The sequence below is a fragment of the Lycorma delicatula genome, chromosome 3 (genome assembly GCF_047948215.1).
Source record: "Lycorma delicatula isolate Av1 chromosome 3, ASM4794821v1, whole genome shotgun sequence".
NCBI lineage: Eukaryota > Metazoa > Arthropoda > Insecta > Hemiptera > Fulgoridae > Lycorma > Lycorma delicatula.
Genome location: NC_134457.1, coordinates 220,139,611 through 220,152,370, shown reverse-complemented (window position 1 = coordinate 220,152,370; position 12,760 = coordinate 220,139,611).

The window sequence follows — 12,760 nt, the reverse complement described above, 5'->3', positions numbered from 1 at the left end:
AAAAAAGAAAAAAAATTATATGACTGGCTCAGGGACAGCCTGGATTGATAAAAAAATCTTAATTAAATTATTTTTAAATATCTTAAATAAATTATTTTTTTAATAAGGATTTATTTTTTCTTTTAGGTATGGTATCTTTTTTTTTCACTCCTCCCCTGGGTCGAATCAACTGGTTGGTATTTCGCCACCCAGAGGAGTGTCTGTTTTACTCTAACGGGCCTTCCCACCTACCAGCTTAATATCCAGCATGGTAGGTCGGCCCGCCGGTCAGATCTTTTGAGTGCTCTTTATTTGTGTTTTTGACATCATACCATACCTTGGCTAGCCGCAGCGTGTGTCACATCTTTTCTCTTAATGTCACGTACCTATTACCCCTCGAGTCCCCAGCGGATCATTGATGTTGACACACCTAAGCATGCCGACTCTCACCGCTGGGGCTATCCCACCCTTCCCTATCTAATTTTTAAAAACCCAGTTGCCTTTCGTCTGCGTCCATTATTTTTAACACCTTTCTAATAAAGTCGGCTACTTTTCTCCATTTTTCTTCACTTTGCAACATTTCAGCATTTATTTCTCCAGTCCTCATATCTGCAATTCCTGAATCTAGCCTATATTGTGCCCGTTTGTTACAAACAGTAAACGTGTGGTCAGCATCATCATCATGGCCACAATACATACAGGCCGGTTCTAGTCTTTTCCCAATCTTATGCAGGTAATTATTGAAATTACCATGGCCCGTATAATAGTAATCTATTTCACCATGCCTCCTTCCAAGCCAGGCCTGCAGGTCAGGGATCTCAGCTCTTTTGTTCTCTTGGCTGGTCCCTCCTCTCTCCATCTATCCTGCCATCTGGATAATAGCCTATGCTTATTATATATACTACCTACCAGCATTTATTTCATTAGCAGTTTTTCCATTGCTTAAATGTAATGAATGGTGCATCCTGCGAGAACACCTTTTCACTGAAGACGAAAGGTTCCTCCTAAAACCAAGAATAAACTATAAATGTCAAATAAGCTTTTATGAGATTTGTTTTAACTTACCAATATTGTAAAATTTTTATTACATCTCCAGCTTACTGGAAAAAAGTAATATTATATAAGCTTATAGTTAACTTATTATTTAAGTTTATTAGATGTTTTCCCGTATTACATTATCATTATAAAACAATTTTATTGTGTGATAATGATATAGGAACATGTTTTCTGTCATCAACAATCTGAATCATTTATTTTCTTCTTTTTTTGGTAAGCTCTGCCTAAAACCTATTAATGACTATCTCAAAAACTAACTCCTCTACTACTTCATACTGTGGACTCACAATTTCTTAGATTGATTACTACTATATTATTAATTAAAAGTTTTATTAAAAATTTTAAAACAATTGGCACACACATAGAATTGCTGAACCTTTTCACAAAAATTAGCCTACATTATTTTGTCAAGTAAAAAGAAAACTATATTTCATAACTTGGTTTATTTAAAAACATTAAGATACATAGATTTCAATTTAATAAAGAAAATAATGATTAAAACTTAAAGGAAAACTAAAAGTAATACAGATAAGAAAACTAGAAAAGAAAACAAACGTTACTAATATTTACTTGAAAATATTTTGTCATTATTAGTCCAGTGTATTTGCAGAATGCCATCGAAGTACATTACAGGAACATGATTGATGAAAAGAGCATTTAATAGCTCCAAGCTGGAATTTTGACACTATACAACTATCAGGAAAAGTAATTTTAAAAGTTGCACCAATATCTTCACGTAAACTTAAGTATAAGTTATTTTGTACAATATTGAGAACTCACATAATCTCCTCCTTAGAAACATAATCATTACAACAAAAAGAAGTAATTGTATTGTCATTTTGCAGGATTCAAATGTATCATTTGCTGCTGAAATGCTATTACTCTGATTAGAAGGGGTGAGGGGGAGAGTCCGGGCAAAGAATATACATATATATCACAACCACTGTTCTCACAACTGTAGATCAAAGTTTTAGTCTTCCGAGTTGAAGTACTGTCGGCAGATAAAAAGATTTTTCAATGGTTGCTATCTTAATCAAGAAAAGCAGCAAACTTCACAAAGTAAACTATGTGAAATCATTTCCTTTCGATCCATATTGCTCGGTGTAAAATTATTTTACACAAATAACAAAAAGTAAGATAACAGCGTGAGAAGAGGTAGGAACCTCTTCTCGACTGACTGAATTCTGGGTGTAAGTTTATATCTAACCACTTGTCATTAAAGTCTTTTTATACACCATTTAAAAGTAATTATTAATTATCTAGAATACAACAAAAAAATCACGGTAGTTTGAAATAAATTCCAAGAACAGTTAACAACTTTAAATTTTTCAATGGCAAATTTTTTAAAAAATTTCACCAGTGAAAAAATTAACTGCAATTTGGAATATTCCTCACTTTATTATAAAAGAATAATTGAGTTAATGTAAATGAGAACAGGACATGTATATCAAATATATAAAGGGAAAGTATATCAAATATAATTTGGCATTACTTAAAAAATACTGATTTAATAACTAATATAATATTTGGTAACAAAAATGCAATTTTTAAAAGTTTTTTCTGATTTTTTTTCCTAAAATTTCCTAACTAAATTTGTATTTCCTGGCTTTTCTTGCCTGTAGGAACCATGAGAAATCAGGATGTCCTTAGAAAATTAATTTTCAATTATGAGTTAAGAAATAGAAAAATAAGATGGTTGTGGAAAGAAATGGACTGAAGAAAAGAAAGAAAACGAGTCAAAACATAAAACAAAAAAAAAATGCTGATACAAATTATCTTTAACACTTTCCGTAAACAAGAAAATAAAGCATTCTTTTATGTCATTACAATAATGACATATAAAAGAATAAGAAGTATAGGCACTGTATAAACACACACTTAAATAACTATTTGACCATTAAACATAGAAAAATGACATTTTTAAAAATGATACAACCTCAAAACTTTTGAATTTTTTCGGTTATGCATTTTATATACTGTAGTACTAAATTATGGCTCTGTTGTCTAGTGACCTTTTGCCGACTTGCAATTAAAATTACTAGAAATACCACAGAGAATTTTTCTTAGATATGCAGCCTATAAAATCTGTGATTCTATGCACTTTACTGATCATTAACTTTATTAATTTTTTTAATTTGTTAAAAATACCAAGAATTGAATCACCTCTGACAAGGACAGATTAATATTTGCTAATAAAATTTTTAGTAGTTATTTTGACTATCCTAAATTATTTCAGTTTTGACTTACATATAATAATGACTAGACTGCTTAGGCATAATTTTCAATATTTTCTTGGTTTAATCAAATCTCATATATCATCTATTACTAGACTACCTTTACTGTGTAAAGTACACTTACAGTACAGTTAATACCTTATCAAGAGCTATTCTAACTTATGAATGATAATTTTGTTAAGTACTTATGTTTTTTTTTTTAATATGATATTGTATTCATGGGTTTCATGCCTGTCTATTTCAATTAAATAAATAAGTACATTAAAATTTACCACACTTACCAAATATCAATCACCCAGCCTTTGCTTTAGGGTAAAAATAGAAAATTAGGCCATAACAACAAAGACAACTGCAAATTTCCAGCAAGTACTTTGAAAAATTACTAAACTACCAAGAACCTGAGGTAATATTTCAATTCCAAAATCTAGCAACATGAACTGAAAAACCCAAAATACATAATTAAATGAAAATAGACAAAATTACCCAGAAATTAAATTATAAGGAAGCAGATGATAACTTAACTGCAGCAGAATTACAGGAAGAATCATGAAAAAAACAAGAGAAAACTGAAGAACTTGCTAGAAGAGAGATAGAAACCTGAACAAAATCTCACAAGACTGGAAAAATGCATTAATACATAAACTACACAAATAAGAAGATGAAACGTAAGTAAACAACAACAAATGAATTTCCTTCTTACCTGTGACAAATAAAATCCTTTGAAATGCACTTCGAAATATAATTGAATTAATATAGACTTAACAACTGGGAGAATATGAAGAAGGATTCAGAAAAGTAAGATCATGTGCAGAGCAAATCTTGAACCTTTAAACAATAAGGGAAAAATTACAAGCCATAAAACTAAGTAATTGTCTTCGTAGATTCAAAAAGGTATACAACTCAATCTACAGAACTTCCTTATTCAAAGTTCCTAGAAGTATTTGGTGTGGATCCCAACGCAATTAACATTACTGAACAGACTCTTCCAATCACAAAGTTAGAACTTATAAATTTTATATTCAATTTTAAACACACCTTAGTAGCTATAATGCGTGCGTACGCATACATATAGACATATCTGCAGAGGTGGTTAAAGTTCACAATAGTTGAATTTTAAATTATTTTTTCTACCGTTGTATTACGCGGTTAGAATCCGTTATCATACTGAAAATCCATTGTGAAACAAATTTTCATTAAGATACAGGTGTACAACCAATGAAAATCCTACTTTTTTCAAACACTAACCAATCAGAAATAGATATTATTTATCAGAGGTTTTTTTTTTTTTTTTTTTTTTTTTTTACTTTGATTTTAATACAATTTGTAGTAGTTACAAAGGTGATACAATACTGAGATCTGAATTTAAGAGAGCATTAAAGGTTTTAAATGGCAGAAAGACTCCTGGGATAGACGGAATACCTGTAGAATTACTGCGCAGTGCCGGTGAGGAAGTGATTGATAGATTATACAAACTGGTGTGTAATATTTATGAAAAACGGTAAGTTCCATCAGACTTCAAAAAGAGTGTTGTAGTCATGATACCAAAGAAAGCAGTAGCAGATAAATGTGAAGAATACAGAACAATTAGCTTTACTAGCATCAAAAATCTAAACTAGAATCCTGTGCAAAAGTATTGAAAGGAGAGTGGAAGAAGTGTTAGGAGAAGACCAATTTGGTTTCAGGAAAATTATAGGGACAAGGGAAGCAATTATAGCACTCAGATTAATAGTAGAAAGTGATTAAAGAAAAACAAACCAACATACTTGGCATTTATAAACCTAGAAAAGGCATTCGATAACGTAAACTGGAATAAAATGTTCAGCATTTAAAAAAAATTAGGATTCAAATACAGAGATAGAAGAACAATTGCTAACATTTACAGGAACCAAACAGCAACATTAATAATTGAAGAACATAAGAAAGAAGCTGTAATAAGAAAGGCAGTCCAACAAGGATGTTCCCTATCCCCGTTACTTTTTAATCTTTACATAGAACTAGCGGTTAATGATGTTAAAGAAGAATTTAGATTCGGAGTAACAGTACAAGGTGAAAAGATAAAGATGCTACGATTTGCTGATGATATAGTAATTCTAGCCGAGAGTAAAAAGGATTTAGAAGAAACAATGAACGGCATAGATGAAGTCCTACGCAAGAACTATCGCGTGAAAATAAACAAGAACAAAACAAAAGTAGTGAAATGTAGTAGAAATAACAAAGATGGACCACTGAATGTGAAAATAGGAGAGAAAAGATTATGGAGGTAGAAGAATTTTGTTATTTGGGAAGTAGAATTACTAAAGATAGACGAAGCTGGAGCGATATAAAATGCCGAATAGCACAAGCGAAACGAGCCTTCAGTAAGAAATATAATTTGTTTACATCAAAAATTAATTTTAATGTCAGGAAAAGATTTTTGAAAGTGTATGTTTGGAGCATCGCTTTATATGGAAGTGAAACTTGGACGATCGAAGTATCTTAGAAGAAAAGATTAGAAGCTTTTGAAATGCGGTGCTATAGGAGAATGTTAAAAATTAGACTGGTGGATAAAATGACAAATGAAGAGGTATTGCGGCAAATAGATGAAGAAAGAAGCATTTGGAAAAATATAGTTAAAAGAAGAGACAGACTTATAGGCCACATACATACTAAGGCATCCTGGAATAGTCGCTTTAATATTGGAAGGACAGGTAGAAGGAAAAAATTGTGTCGGCAGGCCACGTTTGGAATATGTAAAACAAATTGTTAGGGATGTAGGATGTAGAGGGTATACTGAAATGAAACGACTTGCACTAGATAGGGAATCTTGGAGAGCTGCATCAAACCTTTACTAAACTAGTAAAGGCTAGTTTGTAAACTAGTCTTTACTAGCAGAAAACATAATTGCACTAGTCCTACTCTCATTCTCAGATTTAACAAACGTTTTGCTTTTTCTCAAATAAGAAGTGAACTGAGAGATTCTGTTTATGTTTGAATCTTTGATCCATAAATTCAAAGCTGTTTTGGTTTTTTCAATGTTTGTGTCATGACATACAAAAACAATCGTAGCCAATTGAGAAAACCTACCGTTAAACTTGTCCTTACTTTTTCTTTATGTAGTGAACAATTGATTCATTAATGTTACATAATTTTGCTACTGAAGCTATGCTTTCACTAGTTTTTAGTTTATGAAGAAAGTCAACCTCCCTAATTAGAGTCTTAATATTTTTTGTCATCTTTTCATTGATAAAATGAAAAGAAAAGACCAGACTTATTAAAAAAAAAAAAAAAAAAACCCCATGATGTGTGTCTCAAATCTTACTAAAACCACACACAAACTGAATGTATCTGCTCAATACACAACTGCAACTTGCCAGTTGGTTCTATTAATATACATACTGAGCTGGAGAAAATGAAAATGACATAAGTAGCCCGCATACCAACTGCTGTGATTTGCAAATGTCAGCATTGACACCAAGTTTGTTGATAGCGACAAAGCAGTTGCTGGCAATGCTTGTATTTTCTTTATCATCATAATTAGGTTCAGTTAAAATAAACATTTTCACAAAAATATACATATCATGTAGGCTTTGTGTAAATTTATTATCTTGTACTATTATTAAATAAATATTATGTTTATTATTTAATATATTTTCCTGTAATGCTGATAACCTCTTCCCAAATACGGGTGAGAATATTGTTTTCAAATGGTAAAAGATAGTACAGTAATAACAAAGCATTTGTTAACTGCTGTACTAAATGTTAATTTATTTGCAGTTATACTAGTAAAATTCAGCCAAAAAAATTGGATGAGGCAACTGCCAATAAGTAAAACTGCAAACAGTGAGGGATTATTTTACAGCAAATTTATTTAAACGATTAAAATATGTTGAAAATGTTACATTACTTAGTTTAAAAAAAATTGTGTTACCTGTTTAAACCTTATTTTGACTGAAGAAAATTGTATTGTACTTCATAATGTTCCTTCCTGTGACATTATTAAGATATCTTTTGTTTAACATCTCTTTTGAAGATATAAAGTAGTTTTTTGTCAGTAAAAAGAAGAAAGCAAGACTTTCTTAGTACAAAAATATAATATTGATTTTATTATTAATTGTAAGTAAATTTTAAAATTATCTAGTTTAATAATAACTACTTTAAATATATTTTGTTTAGCTGCAAGAGATGAAGATATCACTTTGAAGTCGTGATCGGCGTGCTGCTGAATTACAAGTGGAAACTGAACAGTTTAAAGAACAAGCTGCTTGAAAAAATGCAATTATTGCTTCATTAAGCAAGAGAATAAAGGTGGGCTTATAGTGTAGATTATTTTTAATTCATATAGAGATTGGTTAGGTAGAGTATTAGTTAAGGAATATTGATGGCTGAACAGAGTGGAGTTCTTTTATTTGTTTGGTAATTGATTGGTTGGGGTGTATAAGCTGGCCAGTTTTATTTCCACAGTTTCATAGCTGTTATTAATGAATGATAATGTAAAAAATATAGTTTTTTATGTTTATCATTTGGATTATTTTTTTAGTTTATTGTTTGTAAAAATGGATGTGCTCAGTCACCAAAAATAAATGGCATAATGTTTGAGGGTGTATTGGAAAATCAGGATATCGATAACATTGGATAATCTTAAATTATTATTGTTATTTTTATGTCTCTAGTTGGAAAATATTTACTCTAAAACCAGGAAAATTGGACACAATATTTGCATCACAGCTGATATTAGATTGGAAACTTTGTTAATTGGATTATTATTTTCTGTTATATTATGAATGTAAGGAGGTAAAATTGTATACCCTCAAAGAGAAAGTGTTGTGTAAGATTCATTCATACTTTTGAAAGAAATATAGTTATTAGTGAATTCAGAAAGAGCAAAGTTTGTTGAAATAAACAGTGGTACTGCTTTATAGAAAGTAATCGATATAAAATCAATTTGTGCCTCTTGTAAGGTTAATGTAAATATATTTATCTTATAATAGGAAAAAGTTCTGATCGAGTCCTATCTTGAACGGTTAAAAGAGTTATTTACTTACACTCACATAAATCAGGATTATATTTTAGGTGTTGATTTTACTATCTGAGAATCATAGAGAATTAGAAGTAGGCAGAGGAAGTGAGGAGTTGGTTAATGTGTGGAGAAGAGTGAGATCAAACAAGAGATAAATACAAAAATTTTAAAAACACGATTGCCAAGAAAAAAACATTGCTCTTTAATATAGGATAATTAAAGAGAATGTGGGTGACAATTTTTTATATAATATAATTTATGTAAATATAAATATATATACATATTATTATACCCTATGACACTTTACTGGGAAGCATGGAGCTTCATAAACCTTGGTTTATTATATGAAGGTCCATGTTAATTTTAGCTCAGATAATTAATTTTAACAAGATAATTAATTTTGATTTTATTGTACTTACTACTTTTTTAAATTTTAGATATGACTAATTAATTAATTTTGGCAAGGTGTTTAACGAATATTGCATTACATGTTGTAAATGGTATGTTGATTTGCATTAAGTACTACATCATTTTTGGTTAATGTGCGTAAGTATAATGATGGATTGATTGATTTGTTATTTTCTAATGGGAAAAAAAACTCTGATGGGAGGATTTACCTACGGTGTGAAAAGAGATTGACTGATTGACTGAGATTGAAGAATTTTGAGGTTCAGTGTGATGCTGAACATTTTTTTGCCTTTTTTTCAGAGTGTGCTTATTACAGTGTGACATGATTAGGGGCAAAGAAATTTTTAATATGTATAATTCAAGTAAAATAATAAAAAAAATCTTTTTGCTATTTAAAAAAATATTTTTTATTTTGTTACTTAACTCGATTTCTTATGTTTATAATCGGATTTCACATTCATCACTACAGCATTCATTTTCCTCCTGACATTATAATAATTCAATATTAAAGTTTTACGTTTAATAAATTATTTTCAACTTTTTGTAAAAACAAAAAAAACTGCCACAATTTTAACAAATAATATATGAAAATGACTTAAGACACTTTTTTACAATAGCTATGAGTAAAAATAACTTAGTATAATACTAATAATAATAATTTTTGTTAAGAATTAACACAACCCAAAAACGTAGTAGTTATACATAAAAATTCAAATAAAATTTACGTTATTAAATGCAATAAACAGTAAAGTACAAATAAAATAGTATAGTATAAATTAAACAACCAGTAATCATTTTTAATTATTTTATACATTTTTGTCTGATGTTGACAGTTGGAGACGATATTAATTTAAAAATTCATACTTCTGATAACGACGATCCAAACCAAATTTATGATTTTTTTTCTAGAAAAACACACTTCACAAGAAATTAGTTGTCTTTTTTTTTTACTGTCACTCACTGTCTAAATCCCCCCCCCCCCCCCAAATAACTTGTGAAGACCGGAACTGTGTGAAAGTGGCCAGCAAGCAACACAGCAGAGGAGCCCGGCCCGCAGGTACCCACATAACATGTACATCCGTGTCATTAGTTTAGAGGATATGTGTGAATGTAAATGTAGTCTTGTACAATCAAAGGTTGATTTTTCCTGAGATGTGTAGTTAATTGAAACCCAACTACCAAAGAACACTGGTATTCACGATCTAGTATTCAAATCCGTACAAAAGTAACTGGACTATACCAGCCCGTTAGGAACCACTAGACTACCTCTCTCTTTTTCTATTTACCTCTGGAACGTAGTCTAACCAAACCTAACTGGGGCAGATGGACACCCACCACTCCAGCAGGCTGACCACCATACTATTTCTCAGCCCCTTTACAAACAGTGATGCTCCTCATTCACTAACTCGGAAATTGCATTTGATTACGTTGTTCGTGTCTAGCGCCACAGGAACAAGGCGAGTCTTGTTCCTTTCGGTCTAAACTAAACTGACCTCTGTCTGGAGTGTGGTTAGTAGGAAGTCCCTTGCACGTCTACTTAAGATGTCCGTGTTTCAGGGAAAAGCGAAAGGAGTTATTAGATTCCCTGGGCTATGGAAATATGTTCCAGGTGGAAGACATTCAACAAATATTAATGAGCAGAGAGGAAGAGTGGACTGTGGTGGATCGATGTGCTAGGAAGGTGACAGACAAGCTGCATCCATGAGAGGAGTTCCAGCAGAGAAGAAGACGTCGGAGGTGCCAAGCTAGACAGGTCTGCAGCTGAGTGCCTGGGAGGCTCCTGCAAGCGTTAGGGGGTCACGGTCGCCTTGGCACGTTGAGACCATGAACACTCCAACCAGGTGCCTGAGCGTATGTGTGTTTGAGGAGATCTCATGTTCCTGTGGGAGTGTTTGTGCTTGGATGGAACTGTGTTTGATAGTCTTTAGTGATATGCGTGATGATAAGGCTTTGATGTTTATACATGTGATGATATGGCTTTGACATTAATAACATCCTGCGGAAAGCATGCCCAACACTGCTTAGGCGCCTGTAAATGGGGTTCCTCCACCACAAAAAAAGGTAAATCTGCGAGCTGTAAAAACTTTGGATTGAAAATGTAATATAATTACGTTAGACTTTGTTAATAATCCCAGTTACCGACTGCCATAATTTCAGATTGGACTAGGGATGGCTTTGTAAATAATTAACTTGTGCAGAGATAATTTTGAGTTTCAGTCTACAATCCAGCCAGTATAAGTGACAAAATTTAGTATTCAGTTATTCTCGTTTTTCCAAAGGTGGGCCTTTTGTCAAGGTGAATACCAAAGTATTTTGTAGAATTTGATTGCAGTAGTTGGAATATCATAGAATATAACAAATGGGCATTTGTTCAGAGCATGAAACTGACATGCATACTTTTATTTTAATTAGACTTTATTTGCCACAACTTTCAGCATGCTTCAATGTTGTTTAAATTTTCTTGAAGCTATGAGATGGTGTCTTGTGAACATCACTTACATGAGAATCACAGTATAAGCAAAGTACATTAGTAAAAGCTGCTATTTTAATGTTGGGAGAAACTGACATATTGGAAGTGTATGTAGAATACAGCATACAGTTCCTTGAGGAATGCCTGTAGAAAATAGTGGATTCAATAGACAATTCAATCTGGAATTTAACCTTGAAATATTTATTACTTAAAAAAGAACTGAAAATGTTAAAATACTGATAACGTAGATACTGATTGATTTTAAAAAGGCCAGTGTGTCACACTTAATCTAAAAGCTTGGCAGATAACAAGAAAACCGGTAGAACAGACTTTTTTTTGTCTAAAGCTATCTGAATATTAGAAAAAACCCTATGAATCTTCAATGTTACAATGATCTGTTTGAAAGCCAAACTGGTAGTCAGATATTAGTTTGCTTTGTTCTAAAAAGGTTTTTTTAATCTTGTGTACAAATTTCTTGAAAACCTTTGAAAGTACAGGTAGCATGCTAATCGAACAATATGATGTTATAAAAAATTAGTATTTAATTTTACAAAACCAAAAATCTATTCATACAATAGTTTTATACTGTTAAGATGTGATTTTTCACTTGATTTCTTATTTCTGCATGCCACAAATATGGAAATTTTTTTAAACAACTTTTGAATTAAACATTTTTTTAGATGGACTTGAAATTAATTTAATACATATTCTTGGAATTAACCCTCACCATGACAAAGCAGTTCTTATTGTTGACACTTCCTATCTCTTAGTAGTAGATATTTTCTGATACTGATAGAGTTTGGTCTTATTCTTGTTTATGTATAGCAATGATATAAAAATAATAATGCTTGGCTTAAAACTGCACACATAATTCATTTCACATATAACAGAATAATTCATTATATGTAATTATATAATGTATACCGGTCATAAAGCTCATGTGTGTTTTCTTAGTAAGTAAAAATTCTCAACTGATTTATTGAATGATTGAATAAGCCAATCTCTAGTGTTGTATCACACCTATATAATGTATAACACATTGAAACACAATGTATAACATTGAAACACATTAAAATTGTATAACACATAAGTGAGTACATATCCTGGTGTTGTATGCACTCTGAATTAATGATAATACTCTGGTACTGCATGCACTTTAAAAAAATGATAAATAGTTTAATTAAATAATTTAAATTTAAATGAAACATGGGACACATTCCGCATACATAAATCAGGAAGATCCATACAGAATTGTAAGGAAACATATTAAAAGAATGACAAAAGAATTGATCAGAGTTTCAACCTCTGCTCACTATGACAAATCATAATTGAGCCGCCATGGTCTATTGCACAAGAAAAGAATCTTCAGTAAGGAAACTCTAAAATCGGTAACCGACAAAATTGTTGAACTTGGGTTCTAGACCTCTGCCTGCCATGAATAAGAACAAATGGATAGACTGAATCACAGTACTATTTGCAAATGAGAAATCATCAATAAATTCATTATTGTAAGTACCTAAAATACCAAAAAAATTACTTAGTAAAAAAGTATACACAAAAAACTTAGAAAGATGAATGATTAAAAAAAACCCATCCCCAACAACCCCCTCCCCAACA